The 23,724-nt window shown below is 48.1% G+C and overlaps 1 long non-coding RNA gene across 7 annotated transcripts; it reads left to right on the top strand.

The window, feature by feature from the left end:
• Positions 1–210: 210 nt before the first annotated feature.
• On the top strand, positions 211–23,083 carry LOC123851240 (uncharacterized). 7 transcript variants are annotated; one of them, XR_010405656.1, is made up of 6 exons: positions 211–2,195; positions 8,665–8,870; positions 9,606–9,701; positions 11,160–11,314; positions 19,378–19,447; positions 21,834–23,083. It is a non-coding gene; the product is annotated as an uncharacterized LOC123851240 (long non-coding RNA). The 7 variants fall into 7 exon arrangements; XR_010405658.1 differs by lacking the exon at positions 19,378–19,447 and having other exon boundaries at positions 212–797; positions 2,011–2,195; positions 21,834–23,082; XR_010405657.1 differs by lacking the exon at positions 19,378–19,447 and having other exon boundaries at positions 212–802; positions 2,011–2,195; positions 21,834–23,082.
• Positions 23,084–23,724: the final 641 nt, after the last annotated feature.

The following is a 23,724-nucleotide window of genomic DNA, read 5'->3' as shown; positions in this document are numbered from 1 at the left end:
AAGGCCCAAGGCATCCTGGGTTAAAGGATTTTAACTCTGCCAATCCCAGGAGGCTCCAACAAGAAGCAGCTTCCTGCAGGAGAAAAGTGACTGAGAAAGCTCCCCAGGGGACAGGGTTTTTTTTTTTTTTTTTGGTCAGGTCTCAAAAACAGAACCTAGCCGCCAATCAAGACACTCCCCACCCCCCCAACCTCACCCCAGCTCCCGCCCCAGGGATTAGGAGCTTTAACTGCCTGAGACCTCCCAGCAGTCAGAAAGCTCTCTGGGTCTTTTCGCCCGTGCCTTCTATTTGTGGCGGTCAGGCTTGTCCGCTTCCACCTGGGCCCGAGGAACCGGCCCCGCCACCCCAGCAGACAGCACTCCCCCTCTGCTCTCGGCCCGGAGCTCCTGCCCTCTGCCTCCCCGACTTCGCCCTGCGCCCGCACTGCTGCCCCCCCCGCCCCCCGCGGAACCTCGCAGCCCCGGCCGCGCGCCCCGCTCCCCCAAGCGCCGCACACCGCCCCGGGCCCCGCGGGAGCTCGGGGTGCGGCGCGGCCCCTCCGCCCGGCCGCGGACACCAGCTCCAGAGCCCGGCCCGAAACCCGTCCTCCCCTGGAGAGGCCAGCCTGCGGCCTTGCGGCTGGTTAGCAAGAGCATTTCCAGGGGCTGGGTTCGGAGTGCTCGTTTCTGAGTGCCTCCGTCCTCTCCCAGGGGCAGCGTCTGGGGAGCCCTTGCTGGCTGCTCGGGCCCCAGGCTCCGAGGTTTCTGGAACAAAACTGCATTCGGTGTCAAACCCCTTCGCCGACCCTGGAACTAAAGTTAAGTATGAATTTTTTTTCCTTCTCAAGTTTTTCACGTAGAAGAGATACCGGGCAAATTAGACACATGTCTGGGGAAAGAGTGAGCAGTAAACGCTGGTATTTAAACCACACAAAAATGCCCACGCCAGGCCCGACGCCCGGCGGCCGCGACGCGCCCGGCCCCTGCGCAGCGCCCTCTGGCGGCGGCGCGCGGGCTCGGCCGTCCCGGGGACAGAGCCGCTCCCCGACTCTGAGAGACACCGGGGCAACTTTGGAGGAAGCGAGTCGAAAGCCTCCGACGCCGAGGTCCCCTTTTTGGGGTTCCGCGGCTGGCACCGAGGCCAAGAGCCCAGGGAAGGGGCCCACATAAAAGAAAAACTCTTGTTGCACTTTCAATGACTGCCTGAAATTCTACCAGTACAGCATCTCCATTTTACCTGCAGGCTTTGATTCTTTTTAAAATTCAAGCTCCTCGGGGCGCCTGGGTGGCTCAGTCGTTAAGCGTCTTGCCTTCGGCTCAGGGCATGATCCCGGGGTCCTGGGATCGAGCCCCGCATCGGGCTCCCTGCTCCGCGGGAAGCCTGCTTCTCCCTCTCCCACTCCCCCTGCTTGTGCTCCCGCTCTCGCTGTGTCTCTCTCTGTCAAAATGAAATAAAAAATAAAAATCTTTAAAATTCAAGCTCCTCAAGGAGGGGTGACCCTTCAAAACAAGGGCAGATGGCAGGCTGTGTCAAAAAATTACCAACGTCAGGACCAAAAAGACATGATTGTACCATAATATGTACATTTTAGATGGTGAGGACATTTAATAAGTATCATTTACTCTTCCCCTCGGTATTGTTTGTTGCCCGGCATCCGTTTGTACTCTGAACAGGGGTGTTATTTTAGGCCAACCCTCTCGCAGTGGCCGGTCCCTCCAGATCAGTTGGCTCCAGCTTTTCCTGTCCCTGGTACATCCTCAACATTTCTCCCCTCTGTCCACTCTTCGCTCTCGCGCGGCTGCTTGAGTTTAGGCTCGGAGAGCTTACTGTCTGGATGCCTGCTACCCCAGAGGGAGCACAGGACCCCAGGGAGAGTGGACGGGGCTCTCTCAGGTCCTCCCTCTGCCCACACGCAACACAGCATCTGCGAAGAGGCAGCCACCTCTCACTGCTCCGGGACTGCCTTCCCAAAGGCGGCCGAGTACTCCTGCTTTCAGCTTCCTCACTGACCATCTGTGATTTCTTTCCAGAAAAGTACTGCCATTCCTTCACCTGGTGGAAGCCAGAAGAGGAGAGGGCGCTGGGTCCTGAGGGTCCCAGGCCGGTTCTCCCCTGTCATTTTCCTCTGCATCTCTTTCCCCTGCCTGAAGGATTTCTACGTATCCATCCTGCCTGGTGGGAATTCCTCTAACCTCGTATCTTCCTTCTCCTCGAGGTATTTCTTGCTGTATTTACTGCTACATAACAAGCCACCCAGTGGCTTCGAACAAGAAACATGTATTTATTTACTCATGGCTCTGTGGATCAGGGGGGTGCTTTCTAGACAGGCTCTGCTGGGCTCACTTATGTGTCTGTGGTGAGCTAGCAGGTCACTGGATAGCTCAGGACGGCCTCACTCACACCTGGTGGTGAGCAGGCTCCGCTGGAGCGAAGGGTCACTAGGCCCTGCATGTCTCATCCGGCAAGCTCGCCTGCCCCGGCTTCTTCCCCAAGCATGCCCACAGAGTGAAGGAAGGCGCCACAGAGTCCTGTAGCCACGTTTGCAATCTGTCACGCTTGCCCTCTCCCTTCCTGGGGTGCAGGACCCATAGACGAAGCACACCTCAGGATATTACGTCCCGTACACCCCCCAGAAGAGCAGTTCTGAAGCACGCAAGCCCAGCAGTCCACACGCCTGGCCTCGCATCCTGGCTCCATATTTATCAGACATGTGACCTAGGAAAACAGTTATCTGACCTCTCTGGGCCTCAGTTTCCTAATCTGTAAAAATGGGAATTGTCACTATCAAATTTAAGTTCATCCATACTAGTTACTTAGGTGGTGTCCAGCCCATGATAAGTGCCCAGTAAGTGTCAACCATTATGCCATGAGGTGACCGCTGGCTGCCCACCAGGACTGCTGAGGCCACCAGCACCACCTCCCACCCCGGCTCCAAAGCCCCCTCCCACCACTGCCGACACAGACAGGCCCCGGCTAGCAGCTCTGCTGGTCGCACCCGAAACCTGGCTCCTTCGCTGAAGCCCATCTCTCTAGATTAGCTCTTACAGGGGCGCCTGGGTGGCACACTCTGCCTTTGGCTCAGGTCCTGATCCCAGGGTCCTGGGATCAAGTCCCCAGAGTCCCGTGTAGGGCTCCCTGCTCAGCGGGAGTCTGCTCCTCCCCACCGCCCCACTCGTGCACTCTTTCTGTCTGCTCACTCTCTCTCAAATAAATAAAATCTTAAAAAAAAAAAAGATTAGCTCTTACAAGAAGGGCTCTAAATCCGACAGACCTGAGGTGTGTAGACAAGTGAATTCCTCTCTCTGCGTTTCAGTTTCCTTGTCTGTAAGATGGGAGTACAGATGGCCCCCTCCTTAGGATGGTTCGACTTAGGAACTTTCGATTTTACGATGGTGCCAAAGTGATATAGATTCAGTTGAAACCATACTTGGAATCTTGAATTTGGACAGTTTTTCAACTTATGATGGGTTTATTGGGACTTCATCCCATCTTACGTCGAGGAAGATCTGTAATAGCAGTGCGTCCCACAGAGCATATAAAGCATAATATGAAGAAATTAAGAACCTGTGCTTTAAAAACGTTGGCACCCATGGGACATAGAACCTGTGTTGTCCCTGCAATTGCCCTTCCCAGAGGTGCTGAGAAATTGCCATGGATGAATACTTTTTCCCAAAAATATCCTTTGTCACTCACAGAGCCCTCCTTTCCTCAGTCCACCAGGATGGGCCAGGAACCCGGGGAACAAGCTGAGCTCTCTTTGCCAGGGCTGGTTTAATGTCTGGTCCCTCCACAATACCTCCTAAGGCCTGATCTTTATTTCATTTTCAACCTAGTATCTCTAACACTTAGCGTACAACTTGGCAAGGTAGGTGCTCAATATATATCTGATGAAAGAAAGAAAGAATGAATGAGGATGTAGGAGAGGAAAGACTGTCCCTCCACCCTCCTAGATTCGATAGCTGGGTCTATGAGATAAATTGACAGCAGACAATGAACAGGAGAAAAGATATACACATGTATTAATTTTTAATATTACGTGGACAAGGGCATCACAGAGGGAAAAAAAGCGAACACCTGAGAAACAGATGAGACTTGAGAGCTTATATACCATCTGAATAGAGAAGGAGAGGGAGATGCAGGTCGCTTAGGGGAGAGTAAATGCTTTGGGGAAAGATGAATGGGCCTTCAGAAGAGCAGACGGGAGGTATGAGGGGGGTGTCTGGGGGTGGTGTGGACTCGAAGTCTCCTCTCCTGGGATAGGAGTCAGTCAGATGAAACTCCCAGGTTGGGGATTTAGGACAATCGAGTTCCTTTTGCAGGCTTTGTCTTTAGGCAGAGGAGGGCAGTTCCGAGAGAGCCTCTCCCTGCATCTGCTGTTTTTCAAGTGCCTTCAGCTCAAAAGAATCAATATACCAAAGCAGCCTATTTGAGGTGGTATGTCCTGAACTCCCTCAAGGACTTCATTCTGATGATTTTTCCCCCCTTGGATGAAACCAACTTCTTTTGGATGACTTGCAAACCAAGTCACCCTGTAACTGAACTAACGTGAGTTCACTCCTTGCTGAGTCACAGACAGATATTATACCAGGTGAGTTGTTGCACAAAGGAGACTTGATTTACAGCAAATAAGGAGCTCACTGGGAATAACTTCCAGAGCCATGACTCCCCAAGCAAGAATGAACGGGTCCCTTTTATTTAAGGTTAGGATGAACATTTAGAAAGGGGAGCCTTATCATCATCCCTAGAGGTGGGTATGAGGTGCTGCCATGTGCCATAAGGAGAGGCCTTAAGGCCTTAAGGCCTTAAGGCCGATACCTGCACTGTGGGTTATGTAAAGGAGGCTTGCTCTCCTCCTTGGGTGAAGATTTTAGTATTATAATGAGGTTAAGGTAACTGTCAGTCATTCTATGGGTCCCTCCAAGGTCCATCTGCACAGGTGTGAGTGGGGAGTTAAGTTCAAACTGGGTGGTATGGGCCGGCTAGGATTCTCTGTCTGGGCAGCTGTTAGTGCTTGAGGGGTAGTTTTTGTTTCCATGGCTTCCATCATGGGATCCTAGGCCCCTTGGGTCTTTTGCCTGAGTGAAGAGATAAAGTTGGAAAGAAGAGCTTAAGGAAAAATGTGGGACAAAGGTCAGTGGATACAAGCAGGTGAGCAGTAAAGGTCAGGTCTTGGGGTCTAGCTGGTGACAAACCCCTTAGTGCAGAAGATGTTTCCAAGAGTGGGGTGGTGCTCCTCAGTCTGGCTGCCAGTTACAATCCCTGGGGAAGCATAGGCCCACCCCCAGAAATTCGGCTGTGACCGACCCAGGAGCAGCCAGGGTGTCCCAAATTGGGAGATAGCCACGCTTTGTGTGCATTCTTCATTTTCACCACGTCTCTCCAGAATCCGAGTCTTCGAAGCTGACAGTGAAGAGCTCCAGATTTCGTGGATGGTTCCCATAGCGCTCAGACGACAGCAGAAAATGAATGATGCTGGGCAGGGATTTCTAAGGACACCACAAAACCAGTTCCATGACTGCTTGTGCGTGTTTAGACACAACTGAGAAAAAAATCCACTCATCACAACTTTATGCTTTACGCAATTCATGAAATGAGTTAATTTCATAAACGTGAGCCACGCAAAGTAAATGTGAATCCAGAGGCAAAGCAGAGAATGAGGTCAGCTGGCTGCCGAGCAGATTCCAGGGACCCATGGACTATCCCTAGGGAGCCAGGGTCCTGGAGTCCTGCTAGGAAGTGAGCCGGCTGACAGGAAGCCCTTCAAACGCAGGGCCTGGGGAGGGGGAGGAGCAGCTACTTCTGTGATGATGGGACTAAAGTATCCTCTATAGCAAGGGTATGGGGGTGGGGTGGGGGGGGGCGGGGAGGAGAAGCAGAAGCCGGGCTCCTGGTGTGAAGAAAGCTGAGTGGTGTTTTGGGTTTTGTTTTTGTTTTTGTTTTTGTTTTTGCCTGCTGCACTTTTAGCTGAGCTCTTCTGAAAGATGGATGTGTGTCCATCTGCAAACACATTGCCCCACGCCTAGATTTGAAGTGTGGAGGTAGGTGTGCGGGCGGGGGTTACATAGTGTAGACAGTGCTTGGGCCCGAGCCCGGATGGAGTTTGAGAAGATGGGGATCTTCGGGGAAGGTGTAGTTCTGGGACTGGGGAGGAAGATGGTCACCTGCATCAAATGAGATTTGTCAACCCTGGAATTCAAATTTAGACCCCCAGGAAAGGGTGTGATTGTTCAAAGGATAAGGAAGTAAGGCTGAGGGTGATCTGAGTGGGGCCCTAAAATCTCTCAGTGACACACAGACTGTAACACACAGGGCTTCGACAACCTGGAGGCAAAGGGTGGCCCTGGGTCATTTATATCAGAATGACCTGGGCTGCTGGTGCCCAAGGTGCTCTGGTGCCCAGCCCAGATCTACCAAAGCTTGGGTACCAGGCTTTCTAGGGATTAGGCCTGGGGAATTCAAAATCTTAAATAAGTGCCCCAAATGATTGCAAGGTGCCAAAGAACGGACGGTCTTTAGAGTTGGTAGACAGGGCTAGAGGAGGGTTGAGAATGGGCCTGAAGCTTTAAAATCTGGCCTCTATCCCTGGTTGATCTGCAGTGAGACCAGGAATCAGTATTCTTATGCCATTCCACAGATGATTAGGATAATCATTCACAGTAGGTGTCCTTGGAGGGAATTAACTGGAAAGAAACTTTCCTTATCTCTAACTCGACTCTGCAAATCTCCCCACATTGCCTCTTCATTCAAACTGGGGCATTCTGCACAGACCTCCAGAGCATGCTTGGGGCCATGGAGAGGCTGGGGCCATTGTGTTTTTTTTTTCCCCCAACTTTACTGGGATATAACTGACATATAACATTAAGGTGTGCAATGTGTTGATTTGATACACTGATGTATATAATGCTACCACCATGGCATTAGCTAATACCTCCATTACGTCTCATAATGATATATATATATATATATATATATATATATATATTTTTTTTTTTGTGGCGAGAACATTTAAGATCTACTCTCTTAGCAACTTTCAAGTATACAATACAGTATTATTAACTATAATCACCCTATTGTACATTAGATCCCCAGAACTTATTCATCTTATGGCTCCCTTTGACCAACATCTCCCCATTTCCCCTACCCCCAGCTCCTGGTTACCACCATTCTACTCTGTTTCTATGCATTTGGCTTTTTTAGACCTCACATATGTAAGTGATAGCATACAGTATTTGTCTTATTTCCTTCTTTCTTGTAACTGAGTAATATTCCATTGTGTGTGTGTGTGTGTGTGTGTGTGTATATATATCCGTTTATCTGTTGCTCAATACTTAGGTTGTTTCCATACCTTGGCTGTTGTGAATAATGCTGCAAAGAACATGGGTAGGCATATATTTCTTTGAGATCCTGCTTTCATTTCCTTTGGACGTACATCCAGAGGTGAGATTGCTGGATCATGTGGTGATTCTACTTCTGATTTTTTGAGGACCCTCCATGCTGTTTTCCACAGTGGCTGCACCAATTTCATTCCCACCAACAGTGCACAAACGGTCCTTTTTCTTCGTCTCTTCTGCCAACACTTATTATCTCTTATCTTTTTTTTTAAGTTTTTACTTACATTCCCGTTAACATTCAGTGTAATATTAGTTTCACGTGTACAATATAGTGATTCAGTGTCTCTTATCTTTGTGATGACAGCGATTCTAACAGGTGTGAGGTGAGTGGGGCATTGTTTTGAAATCTTTTTGAATTGATAAGAAGCCACAAAATGCTTTTGGCCTCAAGAGAGGGAGTCTGGCCACCCTTCTGCCAGCTCAACACGGAACAGCAGGCAAAATGTCAGCTGCAATAGAGTTCTAACACCCATAGGATGTGAGTGGACATATAAACAGGCATGTGTCTACACCAGCTGAGGCCCTGCTTCCTGGTACCACTGGCCATGGAGGCCGCATCTTTGCCAGTGGGTGAATTCCAAGGCAGCCTGGCCCTCAGCCCTCAGCCCTCACCAAAGGCAACCTTTGTTTTACAAAAAATCTTTCCATTCTTATCCAAAAATAACACTGTATGCAGTTAATACTCTATTTAATATCAAAATGGGCAGGGGGTCCACAAGGTTAAAACTATTTTCATAATAAAATGTTATTTGCCTTTTTCCCCTCTCATCTTCTCATGACCATATGAAGCTATGTGCTTTGGGAAAACTCTGTCTGATATCACAACAGAGTGAGTCCAAAAGCAGATATGAGACTCCATCTGTCTTTTATTAAGCTAAACATTTTTTAAAAATTGCAGGAATGTAAAATGGTGCCACACTTCTCACTAACATTTTTGTTTTGTTTTGTTTTGGAAAATACAGTTATTTTTAAAATTATGTTAATGTGGTAGGTTTAATATTGTAATTTTAAGTAAATAAGTGTTTTTAAATTTTCAGTTTTAATTTCTAATATGGTAAATTTGACCCCACATAAATAAAAGGCTCTTTGAAGTCTTCAATAATATTTATGAGTATAAAGGAGTCCAGAGATCAAGAAGTTTGAGAACCACAGCCGTATTTCTTCCCCAAATTGTAGATTGTCCTATAGGCTCTACCCCCCAACGTTTTCTAGGGTAAACCCCACCCCACCTACCCCCAGCCAATGATTGGGCTCCACCCTGCTGACAATCTAACATCTCTCACTCTTTTCCAGAACAGCTGCCTCAAAGCTCCGCCACAGCCGTTCCCATCCCTCCTCTTGGTCCTCCCTTCCCGCCTTCCAGAGTGAGGATGCATCCTTTGACTCTGCTCAGCAAACCTAGGATGGGGACAAGGGACGCGTGCAGTTGAGGAAGTAAGGGACGAAAACACAGTCGCTACCCTCAAGGAACTTCTGATTTCGTGGGGAGATACGGACAGGTAAAGCAGCTGCCCAGGAGGTACCTGTCCTTGCGGTTTGCCAGCTAACACCCTGCGGGGAGAGCGGGTATTGAGCCCGCCCTGCCTGCACACCCCACCCCGCACCCCCAACCGCGCCGCCCCTTTCCCTCCCGCAGCCCCGGATTCCCGAGATCCCGGGCCCGCGCGCCCCCTGCTGGCCGCGCCTCGTCTGCGCAGCCTTTTCCCTCGGGAGCTGCAGGAGGCCCAACTAGGGTGAGACCTCGATGGAGTCTAGGGATCCCAGCGCTGGAAGCCCGTCCCTGTGGGGATCTGTCTCGGTTTTCGGCGGCCTTCTGTCTGTCCCTCTGCTCATGTTTACCTCTGGATGAGTAATTCCAGCCTGCTTCTGCCTCTGTGCCTGCCGTTCATCTTGTGTATTCGTTTCCCCCACCAAGCCCATTAGTAGGTGACAGAGAGAGTCTGTCACGGTAGAAATAATACGTGCTGCGGCTTGGACCCAAGTCCAAGGAGCACGATGCCAAAGTTGCCCTTCCTACTGGTATGCCCCATAGCAAATAATCTGATGTCTAAAGCAGCCCTGGACATTGGCGAATGATGGATATTCTACGTTGGGGTCAAGTTCCTTCCGAAGGGGGAAAGAATCCAGAGCCTCTGAATATCAAGGCTTAGGCTGGATTCCCTGCTCTTAGGGAGTATATTTCCCGCACTGTAGTGTGGGGGTCAATACCCTAAGACCTCCACCTGTCCTTCCAGGACTTTCTTCCACGGAGGTACCCCCCCTCCCCCTGGCGTGCTATTGCTGTAAACAGGACTCCGGTGGTCTGCTGTCAAATCTCAGAACTCCTCAAAGTGAGTATGCAACAAACATTTTGACTCTGGCTTCCTCCGTACAAAAAGCAAGCCCTAAAATCGAGGAAGGAAACACCAAAGTGCCTCTGTTTTAATCAAACCCTAGAAATTCAGAATGAAAGTATCCTCAATGTGAGGATACTGAGGACAGTATTGGGGGGGTGGAAGGGAGTTTCAGAGGCAGCAAGATATCCTTAGGGACCAGCCTAAGGATTTCTCCTACAGCTCTGACCCAGACTCCATTAGCAGGAACCTCACTGCCCCATAAACAAACTCAACCATCTTAACCTAGTGGTTTCCATGGTAACCATCAAAGAGTGATCCCCTTTTCTTTCCTACAGATGTTCCTCCTACCCCTCCCCTCGCCAATCACTTTCAGGCAGGGCCTAGAACTGGATTCTATTCAACTATATTTGCAAACGGTTTTCCCCCTTTTAATCCATGTTTTAAGAAAGTACAAACCATTTCTTTAATTTACATGGAAATACCCTTTAAAAATAAACCAGTAATGTCAGGTACATGGAAGCATGTAGTTCATTTTATTATTCTTTCTGAGTATGTTTAAAATGTCTTATAATGAGCAAAATTTTCTAAGTAAATTAAAAATTTAAAGTAAATTAAAATTTTTAAAAGTAATCTCTATGTCCACTGTGGGGCTCGAACTCACGACCCTGAGATCAAGAGCTGCATGCTCCACCAGCTGAGCCAACCAGGTGCCCCTGAAGTGAATTTAAAAAAATTTTTTTTTCGGGGGCGTCTGGGTGGCTCAGTCGTTAAGTGTCTGCCTTCGGCTCAGGTCACGATCCCAGGGTCCTGGGATCGAGCCCCGCATCGGGCTCCCTGCTCCGCGGGAAGCCTGCTTCTCCCTCTCCCACTCCCCCTGCTTGTGTTCCCTCTCTCACTGTGTCTCTCTCTGTCAAATAAATAAAATCTTTAAAAAAATAAAATAAAATAAATTTTTTTTCTAAAAAAATTTAGGCAAAAAAGAAAAAAAAATTCAGCATATCTGAAGAAAATCTGGTCTTTGTGAAGAATGATGAGAGATTAAAAAATAAACACCATTTTCTACAAAAGGAACTAATAGATTATAAGCCTCAGTCCTTATTTGGGATGTGGTAAAAATGGCATAGTCTTAAGACTTTCATTTCGAAGCACAAGAAGACTATAAATAAACCTCTAAAGTATAATAATAAAATGTAGATATTTGGGGGACATTTTTAAAAATGAATGAATCCCATTGTCCTTCTTCCATAACTCCCTTCCCATCTTTTACTCATGTCGCCCCCGTACCCTGCCAAATCTTTCAAACTTCCACAATGAGAAACCCAGCAAGTGTGAGCACCTGCTGTTCTTGTCCTACAGCAGGGGGTGGGTAAACTATGGTCCTTGGGCCTATTCTGGCGGGGTGCCTCTTGTTGTCTGGCTGGTCAGCTAAGAATGGTTTTGCATTGCTAACAGGCTGTAAGACAGGCAAATGCACAAAGAAGGATCTGGGACCTACACTCGATGTCCACCCTCTGGCCACGTCTGATCCGCGAAGCCTCTCCGCTGTAGGCTGGCTGGAGCCCTGGTGAAAGGTGGCTTCTCTTCCATCTAGGCAGCTATGACGAGAGGTACAGCCAGGAAGTTGCCATGCCGACAGGGAATTCAGCTCTTAAAATAGTCCACGGTGCTGAGGCATTTCCAGGGTGGGTGGGTTTGGAGGGAGGGGGTTCGGGAGAGGGGTGGGGAGAGATGATAAACTAATGAGTCAGACCCAACTGGTGACAGCTGTCCCATCATCCCTCTGGCAATGTGAGGTGGGCAGGGGCGGCTCTCTAAAATGAGGTCGGAAAGAGACATTTTCCATTCAAAGAACAGGAGAGCTCTGTTTCCTCACGCTATTTTCCTGCCTGACAGAAGGAAATTCCCCTCTCCACCTCCCCTCCCTCTGTGGGTCCACCCTGCAGAGAATAGAATTAGGCACCACTCCCCTCACACAGCGCCTGTGGGACTGGGGGGACTTGTTGCAGGACTGGGAGGGGCAGGCTCTCACACACGGCTGCCTCACGGCTCTGTCCCTGGCAGGCTCGAGCCTCCTCCTCATCGTCACAGTTAGCATCGTCAGGGGACGGTAGGGGACAAAATTCGCCACCCCAAAATGTGTCTCTTCGGCACGTGGATTATTGTAGGCTGATTATTTTTAAGAAACAGAAGGCTCAGGAAGAACCTTCGACCTTCCTCTCACTGCCTACAACAATTTAGATGGAGGACCTTCTCCAGGAAGGGAGGTTATCACCCTAGATAACCAGAGCATAATATGAACTAAGGGTGGCAGACGGGGAGAAACTTAGCAAAGTCTGTTTGTTAAAATTCCTCTCCGTGTCCCACTGTTTCTGGATGGCGCAGCAAACATTTATTTACCGAACATTTACTCTTTTTCATCTTCCTGTGAATTGTCTTCCTTCCCTTTGTGATCCCAGACCCCTACCCACTTCTCCTTAGCTCCAGGTACCATATAAGCCTCAATTGCCTGACTGCTTACAGGCTTCATATTCCTATGAAGCCCCTTAGTATGTATTTAAATTTGATTTTCTCCTGCTAATCTTTCTCATGTCAATTTAATTCATAGTCCAGCCAAAAAGAAAAAACCTTGAAAGATAGAGAAAAATTTTTCTTCCCCAGCAGGGCCAAAATGAAAGTATATCACTGAAGATGTCTTTTATCCAGACAGACCAATCAATCTGCCATCAGTCTTTGAGCATTTCCTGTCACCCCTCTGTTGTGCCCTCAATGCCTGGAAGATGAACTGAGTACTTATTTTTTTATTGTGGTAAAATATATATAACATAAAACTTACCATTTTAACCATTTTTTAACTGTACAATTCAGTGGCATGAAGTACATTCACATTGTTGTATCAATTTCCCCACCATCCATCTTTGGAACTTCTTTATCATCCCGTATACTGAAATTCTACACGTAAGTCTCCATTCTGTACCCCCACCCCCAGGCCCCGTCACCACTATTCTATGTTCTGTCTGTACCAATTGGCTATTCTAGGAGTCTTATATAACTGGAATTATACGGTATTTGTTCTTTCACTTAGAATATCTTTAAGGCTCATCCACATAGACACATGCATCAGAATGTCATTCCCTTTTAAGGACGAATAATATTCCATTTTGTGTATAGACCACATTTTGTTTAGCCATTCGTCCATCAATGGACATTTGGGTTGTTGCCATCTTTTGGCTATCATGACTAATGCTACTATGAACACGGGTGTACAAATAGTTGTTGAGTCCCTGCTTTCAGTTCCTTTGGTGGCAAAGTCCATTTTCAGAAAGAGAACAAGGAGAAGATTAAGAATGCAATCTCAGGGCACAGAAGATGCTACAGCACCATTTTCTTTATTTTTTATTTTTTTTATTCTTATGTTAATCCCCATACATTACATCATTAGTTTTAGATGAAGTGTTCCATGATTCATTGTTTGTGCATAACACCCAGTGCTCCATGCAGAATGTGCCCTCCTCAATACCCATCACCAGGCTAACCCATCCTCCCACCCCCCTCCCCTCTAGAACCCTGTTTGTTTTTCAGAGTCCATCGTCTCTCATGGTTCGTCTACCCCTCCGATTTCCCCCGCTTCATTCTTCCCCTCCCGCTACCTTCTTCTTCTTCTTTTTTTTTTTTTCTTAACATATATTGCATTATTTGTTTCAGAGGTACAGATCTGAGATTCAACAGTCTTGCACAATTCACAGCGCTTACCAGAGCACATACCCTCCCCAGTGTCTATCACCCAGTCACCCCATCCCTCCCACCCCACCCCCCACTCCAACAACACTCAGTTTGTTTCCTGCGATTAAGAATTCTTCATATCAGTGAGATCATATGATACATGTCTTTCTCTGTTTGACTTATTTCACTCAACATAATACCCTCCAGTTCCATCCACGTCATTGCAAATGGCAAGATCTCATTCCTTTTGATGGCTGCATAATATTCCATTGTATATATATACCAAATCTTCTTTATCCATTCATCTGTCGATGGACATCTTGGCTCTTTCCACAGTTTGGCTATTGTGGACATTGCTGCTATAAACATCGGGGTGCACGTATCCCTTCGGATCCCTACTTTTGTATCTTTGGGGTAAATACCCAGTAGTACAGCACCATTTTCTTACCTTTTCCATTCCACCATCCAAAGTCCATCTCTGACAAGGCCAGCAAGCCCCTTGTCTCTTGCCTTCCTCCCTCATCCATCCTCCAGCACCTTGCTCTTACTGCCCATTATCATGAGGTCATTCCCATGGGCACCTCTAGTCCCAGATCCATCATCAAGGACAATGGGCAGCTTTAAGGTTGATGGTTAGTTCTCATATTTTTCAGAGTTGAGCATTATTAAAATAAAACCAATGGTATCTTTTAGCATGGTTTCAATGTGTGTTTATAGTAAAGGACTCATTTCCCACCAGGGATAGAGAACTGAAAGACTCGATGCATGGCATACCACTAGGAATTTTTTGGTTGGGAATGAGCACATGGTCTCAGTTGGCTCAGGCTGAAGGGAATGAATTTTATCTCATGGCTGGGCATAGTTTTGTTTTGTTTTGTTTTGTTTTTCTCTAGAAGTGCCCCACTTGAGGCCGGTTGAAAGGAAGCTGGGCTGTGGATGCAGCTGACATCTAGGAAGGAAGGCAGAGCTGAGAGAATAGCAGAATATGGTGCTAGAGCCCTGATCATGCAATGCCTGAAGCCTGAACTACCCCAGTTACCTCTGAAGGAGCTAATAAATCACCTTGTATTTCAAGCCAATTTTGATAGGGCTTTCTGACCCTTGTGGCCAAAAACATTCTAACATATGCAGTCTGCATGGTGTTAGGAGTTTGGTTTTAACCCCAAGAAGAGTGGAATGTCATTTTGAGGTTTCAGCACGGAGAGCCCAGGGAGAGGGTAAACCAGTCAGATCTGCATTTCAAAGCATGTCTTTGGCAGCAGGGTGGAAACGGGTTAGTAGGGAGCTGAAGTGGCTGCAGTTAGGGACCTTACTGTGCTAGTCCTGGTGAGAGGTTATAGAGGAGAGAAGAGATCTGGGAGATTTTCAGGAAATTGGGTAACTTTGGTAGAAGTCAGTAAGGTAGTAGGGTTGACAAGCCTTAGTGATGGTTTGGGGGGAGAGGATGGGGGTGTCAGGGGTGACCTCTCGGTTTGTGACTTGCTCAGCTGGATGGATAGGGGTGCTACCCACCATGACAGGGCTGTTGTTGAGGAAAAAAGATTGAACACTGAGAGTGTCAGGTTGCTGGAGAAGCCAGACTTCAGCTGGAGAAGCAACAGCCGTGCTAGCTGTTAACCGACTGTGTTTACCTGGATAAACTCATGAGCACAATGGCCTCATTGCCACTTTACAGATGAGGAAACCGAGGCATGGAGAGGTTAGTAACTTCTCTCAGGCCATACAATCAGCTAGAAAATGAGATTTGAACCCAAGCTGTTTGTCCCCATGAAGCACCCAAGGAATATACGCACCAGGAAGGTTCAGATGAGAAACAGCAGGTAGTACGGTACTATTTTCTGAGGCCTGAGCCCCCACCTCCAAAGCAGAGCACTCTAGGAAGCTGGATTTTAATTCCTGGCCCAGCTCCCCTTTCCTAAGTCAGTTAACACCTCGGTGGCTTCTGACTAAGCAGCCTGGATCCATATCCCAGGGCCAGCCCCCCTAGCGGAGCCTCTGCCCCAGCCGCCCAGGGACCACAGCTTCAGCCTGCTGCTGTCAGCAGGGTGGAAGGGTGCCAGGCAGAAGGAAGGCATGGGTGAGCCCGCTCAGGGGCAGGGCCAGCCTACACTGCGGTCACCCAGAAAGGGAGAAAGGAGAGAGCCATCCTGGGTGCTCCAGGTCCTTGGAAAGCACCGCCGTTAGAAGTCTGTGCCCTGGAGTCAATCCATTCTCCTCTGCACCTGTGGGGATGTACTTCTTCATCCTGGCTTGTCTTGTCAACACACAGTGCCAAGCAATGTCCTCAGCAGCAGCCTTCCAGTGACAGAGCTTTCCTGAGCCCGGTCCTAGAGCATCCCTCCGTGGAGAGGACTGCAGGGGCCAATCCGGCACCAAGACTCCTGAATGGGGGGGAGACGGACACAGCTCTGTCACCACCACTTCATCATCTCCTTCATCACCATCATCAGCGCTTTTCAGTTTACTAAGTGAATATACCGAGCTTACTGTTTAACATCGTAACCCCAAATGTCAGATGGGGGCTCCCTTCCTCTTGAGATCTATGTGAAATCACACTGATATCCCCGCAAACACACAGACACATAAATTCCCAAGTCAATGACTATCTAAAAGATCCACCCTTCACTCCATTTCTACTAAATTGGTAGCAGGGAAGAGGTTTTGTTTCTCAGATTTTCTGCCCCATGGGCACCCACTTTTTTTGGTATGCTTCCATTATATGTATTTTTTCCTATTAGTTTCAGAGTAGAATTTTAGTGATTCATCAATTGCATATAAGACCCAGTGCTCATTCCATCAAGTGCCTTCCTTAATGCCCATAACCCAGTTACCCCATCCCCCACCCACTTCCCCTCCAGCTACCTTCAGGTTGTTTCCTAGAGTTCAGCGTCTCTTATGGTTTGCCTCCCCCTCAATTTTCATCTTATTTTATTTTTCCTTCCCTTCCCCTATGTTCATCTGTTTTGTTTCTTAAATGCCACATATGAGTGCAATCATGTGGTATTTATCTTTCTCTGACTGACTTATTTCGATTAGCATAATACCCTCTAGTTCCATCCATGTCATTGCAAATGGCAAGATTTCATTCTTTTTCTTTAAGATTTTATTTATTCATTTGAGAGAGAGAGCATGAGTGGAGGGAGGGGCAGAGGGAGCTGGAGAAGCAGACTCCCCGCACAGCAGGGAGCCCGATGCGGGGCTTGATCCCAGGACCCTGGGATCATGACCTGAGCTGAAGGCAGACGCTTAACTGACTGAGCCACCCAGGCGTCCCAATATTTCATTCTTTTTGATGGCTGAGTAATATTCCTGTGTGTGTGTGTGTGTGTGTGTGTGTACCACATCTTCTTTATCCACTCATCTGTTGATGGATATCTGGGCTCGTTCCATAGTTTGGCTATTGTGGACATTGCTGCTATAAACCCATTGGGGTGCATGTGCCCCTTCGAATCACTATGGTTGTGTCCTTTGGGGGGTTTTTTGTGTTTGTTTGTTTTTTAAAGATTGTATTTTATTTTATTTGAGAGATTGAGAGAACAAGTGGGAGGAGGGGCAGAGGAAGAAGTAGGCTCCCCTCTGAGCAGGGAGCCCTAGGTGGGACTCGATCCCAGGAATCATGACCTGAGCTGAAGGCAGACGCTTAACCAGCTGAGCCACCCAGGCGCCCTGTTTGTATCCTTTGGATAAATAGCTAGTAGTGCAATTGCTGGGTCATAGGGTAGTCCTATTTTTAACTTTTTGAGGAAGCTCCGTACTGTTTTCCAGAGTAGCTGCACCAGTTTGCATTCCCACCAACAGTGTAAGGGGAGTCCCCTCTCTCCATATCCTTGCCAACATCTGCTGTTTCCTGAGTTGTTAATTTTCCCATGGGCTCCCACTTCTAGGAGTGGTTTCATTTGTTCTGTCGAGTCACGGCTGATATAAAACTCAGTCCTCCATTGGTTTCCACAGAAGAGCCCCTCACAGAGACAGCCCTGCTGAGGTGGACTCTGCTACGACCACGCTGTCTTGTTCTGCATCCTGTCCCCCGCAGCCCTCACCGTTGGGCACCTTGTGAAACTGATCCGAGTCCCTGCTTGCTCTGAGGCAGGCTAGCCACAAGCCACAAGCCAGAGAAATCCACAGTGTCTTCGGGAGGACCACAGAGACACTGATTCCCTGATGGCTAGGGAAGACTGGAAATGATGTTATTAGCAAATAGTTGTTGAGCGTTTCCTGGGTACAGCACGCTGCATGTGGTGCTGGGGCATACGAAGATGATGTCATCCCTCTGCCCCAGAGGGCTCAGCACAGCGGGGAGGACAGGTGCACACTGCTGATGGCCAAGCAGTGGACCAACACAAGTATTGTTGAATATGCGCAAAGGGATCCCAAAAGGAACAGAGTCTCTTTTGGGGTGGGAAGGTGGGTCGAGAGGGCTTCGCAGAGGATGTGACACTTGAGTGGGCATTGGAGGTGAAACTGGAGAGCCCCGGAAGTGCCTGGCCCCCTCTGAGAGTAGGGTGTGGTCAGTACAGGACATGTGCCCTGAGCTGGGACGGTGGCGGGGGGATGTGTCCTGCCTTCCCCAGAGGCTGTGCAGCTTTCCTGTAGGGAATGGTTGGGTACCCAGCAAGGATTTAGCTTGACTGCTTGTGTCCATTCCTCCTTTCCTCCACACTGGGGAGGAGCAGGGAGTGGGATGGGTGAACATCTTTAAGATGTTTGCTTCCTTTAATCAGCCCCCCTGCATGCTGCTGATGTTCTGGCTCCCTGGAGTCTAAGAGGGAAGAAAAGAGTGGATTGAAAATGAGAAAATACTCGTATAAAGGAGTAAAAAGCAGCTAGAAGTACAACACTCATTTGGAGATGGAATGATACATGAGATAAAATCCTAAATAAATATCTTGCATGGTACTAATTGCATTTTAAAAGCTGCCACCAGAGAACAGATAAAACGATGCTGTATTTCATTAGTGGCTCCTTTAATTCTATGGTATTTGCCAGCAAGCCCTATTAAAGCACTCTGTAATTAAAGACCAGTTCTGGGTCCTGTAATTTAGAACATTATCAAAATATGGCAAGTGGCTGGAGGTAAAGAGATAGAAACAAACACACTTTCATGAGGTCCTTGTAGATCACACAGCATGTGCATTTTAAAAGCTCAGCTATTGTACCACCCCTGCCAGGAAGGTCTGTTCACATCAGTGTTTTTCATTTGATGGGCAACCAGTTACATTATTATGATCCTACAGGAGTGTGGATGGAGAAGTAAATCGGTTCTTTTTTAAAATAATTTTTTATTGCAATATAATTCTTATAACATGAAATTACCACTTTAAAGTGTACAATTCATGGGGCGCCTGGGTGGCTCATTTGGCTAAACGTCTGCCTTCGGCTCAGGTCATGACCTCAGGGTCCTGGGATCGAGTCCTGCCTCGGGCTCTCTGCTCAGTGGGAAGTCTGCTTCTCTGTCTCCCTCTGCCCCTCTCTCCACTCATACTCTCTCTCTGTCTCTCTCTCTCTGTCTTAAATAAATAAATAAAATCTTTTTTTAAAAATGAAATGTACAATTCAGGGGTTTTTAGTGTATCACCACTAATTCCAGAATATTTTCATCATCCCTGCAAGAAACCCCATACCTGCTAGCAGTCGCTCCCCATTTCCACCCACCCAGCCCCTGGCAAGCACAAATCTTTCTGCCTCTATAGATAGGCCTATTCTGGACATTGCATGTAAGTGGGGTCCTATAATATGTGGTCTTTTGTGACTATCTTCTTTTGCTTCAAATATTCTCAGGGCTCATCCATGTTGTAGCATGTATCAGTACTTCATTCCTTTTTATGGCTGAAAAATATTCTGTCGTGTGGACAGACTGCATTTTGTCATCCACCAATCAGCCGGTGGACATTTGGGTTGTTTCCATGTTTGGGCTCTTATGAATAAAGCTGCTATGAACATTCATGCACAGGTGTTCGTGTGAACATATGTCTTCAGTGCTCTCGGGTATGAACGTCGGAGTGGAAGTGCTGGGTCAGATGGTAAGCCCATGTTTAACCTTTTGAGGAGCCGCCAGACCGAGGTCCACAGTGGAGACACCACTTTACATTCCCGCAGTGCGTGGGGGTTCTGATGGCTCCACAGCTTTGCCACAACTTGTGTCTATTGCTTTTCCTTACAGCCATTCTAAAGATGAGCAGTGGACTCTCACTGTGGTTAAATGTATCCTTTTTTTTTTTTTTTTTTAATGTATCCTTTAACCATGAAAACAGCTATGGTGCGCTTTGCCCTTGTGGTAAACCATGGCCGCGCTCTCTGTGTCAGCCCTGCGGGAGACGGTACATGGCCCACTTCTCCTGTCCTCTCCACTGGGAACTGGCCTGGACCTCCCAACCCAGGACATGAACACAGTGGGTGGTTAGCTGAGCTCAGCTCCTCTACTTTCCCCTTCAACTCTCCTTCAGAGGCTTAGCAGGTGCAGTGATAAAGACCAGGCAAGAGACCAGGAGAGGAGAAAAGAAGGCCAGGTTGCCCAGCAGAGAGAGGCAGTTTGAGGAGAGGGGCGCCGGAGCAGGGGCCCAGTAGAAGGGAAGCAGATGAGGGGAAGTAAAAGGATGACACCTGTTATATGATTGTTTTTTTGAATTGGTGATATATGCACATGGTACACAATTATAAAAATCCACCCTTCCCCCACCTTTGGCTCCAGCACCCCATTATTTTCCCTAGAAGGAACATCTTTTATCAGTTCTTTGTGCATCCTTCCAGAAATATTCCATCGCAGAGGTTCTCAAACTTCCCTGTGGATGAGAATCCCCCCAGAGGGCTTGTTAAATCAAAGAATGCTAACCCACCTCTGGCGATTCTTTTCTGATTCAGAGGGTCTGAGAATTGGCATTTCTAACGAGTTCCCAGGTAATGTGGATTCTGCATTCTAGGGGCCATACTCCGAGAACGACTGTTCTAGAGTATTCATAGGAACCCTTTCCACACGTAGCCCCCTTTTCTGAAGTCACTCAGTATGGAAATGTCCCTAAGACACCATTGATATGGCACAATCCCTGCCCCTGTGTCTTCTCTGTGCTGCCTTCTTTGCCTAAGATACCTTCATTCCCGACCTCCACACATCCAAGGCCATCCTCAAAGGCCATCTCCTCCAGGCAGTCTTCCTTGGTTCTTTCCTTATATGGAAGAAACTGTCTATTCCTTTAAACTCCCATAGGAGTGTTTCTCTGTATCTCTTGAAGGGCACCTATTATTTACTAGAACAGAATGCTAAATGGGGCTCTTTCTGCTTTGTTTTCCACAATTTTTGTTAAAGAGATATCCTAACGTGGGTTTAAGAGATCTTCAAATGCAGAATTCAGGTTTCAAGAACTTTGGAATCCCCCTGGAAGGTTTCTTGGGAGAAAGCTGTTCTCTAAGCCTAGAGAGGGGGAAGATGAGATCATATGGGGGTGTCACCTCCTTCCCCTTGAGCTCAGAGAGACTGGGCTTCAGTGGCTGCTTGAGAGCTTGAGGTGCACTCTCGACAGTGGGGAGCCTCTGTGGCCTGGGGCCAGACTCACACCTGTCTGAGAGAGCAGAGGTGGCCTGGGCCCAGCAAATGGAGGGTCAGCGTTTCTTCTGGACCAAGGAAAGTTTCCAGAGCAACCACGTGGCAACATCTGAAATCCTACCCAATGTGGCCGGGGTGGTAGGGGGCTGCGAGGAAGTGGGAGGTGAACCAGACTCCAGGCCTACACTGTGACAGAGTCCCGGGAACTACAGGGAAGCCCCCAGTTTGGGGGATCTTTGAGTAACACAAGTGAGCACAAGAGTCACCTTTAGGAACCTGCCGTCCAGAGGACCCCGATGTTTGCACATGAGGGCACCACCTTGGATTTTGCCCTTTCTCCCTGTGTCCAGGGACCTCGGCAGCCTGCTGGTGGGAAGAGTGGGTGGGGAGGGAGAAAAAGCCACCCCACGCCCCTTCTCCGGCAGCCAGGAAGATGGAAGAAAACGTAAGCCAAGTCAAATTCCAAGTTTGGGTTATTATATAGGACTGGGAATGCCACGGACAGAAGACTGGGGTTGTGCCTGAAAGGGGCCGTTTCCCGAGAGTGGCCAGTCTGTAGCCCTGCTGGGGCTTTCGGCAGGTGCAGGCAAAGTCGTCCTTCTGATTGTTTATTCCTGTTGGCTTAAAAAAGGCAAGGCGCGCGCGCACACGCACACGTGCGCCCTCTGTAATCTCTCTCTCTCTCTCTCTCTCTCTCTCTCTGTCTTACTACTACGTGGCGGCTCTTTGGTGCCCAGCACCGCGCCGGGCACACACTAGGCACGCACCCACTTCTTTATTCTTATTCTTTCCGTCGGCATTTATTGGGAACCCAGGCTCAATGCCAGCACCGGGCGGGAAATGAAATGGATGCGCCTCTTGTCTTCCAGGAGCTTGCTGTCCGCTGGGCGTGTAAGAGAAGCTTCGGTGGAAAGCGGGAGCTAATTCAAATCGGAGCCAAGCGGGGCATACGGATGGGTGCGGTGGGCCCGGATGGGACAACCGGAGCGCCAGCGACTTGGGCAGAACAGGACGTGCACCGTGACCCTCAGAAGGTAGCAGCTGCCCTGAGAATCCAAGCCCACCGTTGCCACACTGCCCATTTGTTCCAAAAGAGTAAGGAATCTGGATTTTTGTGTGAAATGCCCCCAACAAAACACATCTGTGGACCGGCTCAGCCCAAGGTGGCCGCTTGGGGCGCTGGTGCTGCTTTGGCCCTCTCCCTGCTAATCTCGTGCCCAAAGAGGGGCTGCCAATAATCGAGAGCCACGTGCTGCTTCTTTAGGAATTAATTAGTCAGGGTTTGGAGAGGATGTATACAAAGAACTTAGCTTTATTAAGATACTCCTTTGGCCTGAAGAATAAATATTTTTAAAATCCCAACCCTAAGTGCTTAATCTGCTAAAATGGGCAACAAATAGAATGAATGCTGAAAAGAACTTGCTTCCTGTTTCAGAAGAGCCCCTGTGACCTCTGCAATCTGATTATAGAGAAGTGGACTTTCCTGCCAGGAAAGCGACAAGAAGCCACAGAAAAACCAAGTCCCAGTTGGAGGGGAACTAGCCAGCAAGTTGCATTGACTGCAATTTCATTACCTTGAAAATGATTCCATCGGTTGGAGACCTAGTGACAGCTTCTGGGCCTGATTTTTTTCTTCTGGAGCTGTTCTTTGCTCCCTGCCCTGACACTGTTCCGATCACAAGGCCCAGGAGCCAGGCTGTAAGTGGAGCTGGAGAAGTTCTGGGAGACAACAAACGATATGGCAGGCAGCCCAGCAGAAGCAGCTACCTGAAATGCCTTCTCTCCAAGTTCTGCATCCTGCTCTGGGGACAGACCCAGGGGTGGCCTCTATACAGGTACGACAGATGAGAGAGAGAGAGAGTACAAATACAGTCAGGTTTCTTTTCTTTTTTTTTTTCCACCCCCCCCCCACCTCCTCTCTAGCAAACACCAACTCGTTCTCTGTATCTAAGAGTCTTTTTCTGGGGTGCCTGGCTGGCTCAGTCGGAAGAACATGGGACTCTTGAGCTCATGGTCATGAGTTGAAGCCCCACATTGGTGTAGAGATTACTGAAATAAATTAATAAATAAATAAACAAATAAACAAATAAAATTTTAAGTCTTTTTTGTCTCCTTTTTTTTTCATTTGTTCCTTAAATTCCACATGAGTGAAATTATATGGTATTTGTCTTTCTCTGTCAGACATTTCAGTTAGCATTATCCCTCGAGGTCCATCCATGTTGTACATGGCAGGATCTCGTTCTTTTTTATGTCTGAAGAGCATTCATATATATATATGTATGTAATAGTCACATGTATGTATATATATCTCCCAACACGGGGGGAGCTTCTATATTCAGCTATTGTAAATAATGCTGCAATAAACACAGGGGTGCATAGATCTTTTTGAATTAGTGTTTTTGTTTTATCTGGATAAATACCCAGTAGTAGAATTACTGGATCATATGGTAACTCTATTTTTAATTTTTTGAGGAACCTCCATACTGTTTTCCACAGTGGCTGCACCAATTCACATCCTTACCAACAGAGTACAAGGGTTCCTTTCTCTCCACATTCTCACCAAAACATTTCTTATTTTTTACCGTTAATAATGTCCTTCTAGGGCCTCTGAGTGGCTCAGTTGGTTAAGCAACTGCCTTCGGCTCAGGTCGTGATCCCGGGGTCCTGGGATCGAGTCCCACGTCCGGCTTCCCCTGCTTGGTGGGGAGCCTGCTTCTCCCTCTGCCTCTGCCTGCCACTCCCCTGCTTGTGCTCTCTCGC

This window comes from Mirounga angustirostris, unplaced genomic scaffold, assembly GCF_029215605.1.
Source record: "Mirounga angustirostris isolate CCGP_5_RB_7025 unplaced genomic scaffold, mMirAng1.0.hap1 SCAF_10, whole genome shotgun sequence".
In the NCBI taxonomy this organism is placed as follows: Eukaryota; Metazoa; Chordata; class Mammalia; order Carnivora; family Phocidae; genus Mirounga; species Mirounga angustirostris.
Note: the sequence above shows the minus strand (reverse complement) of the source record. Positions and strands in the feature narration are given on the sequence as shown.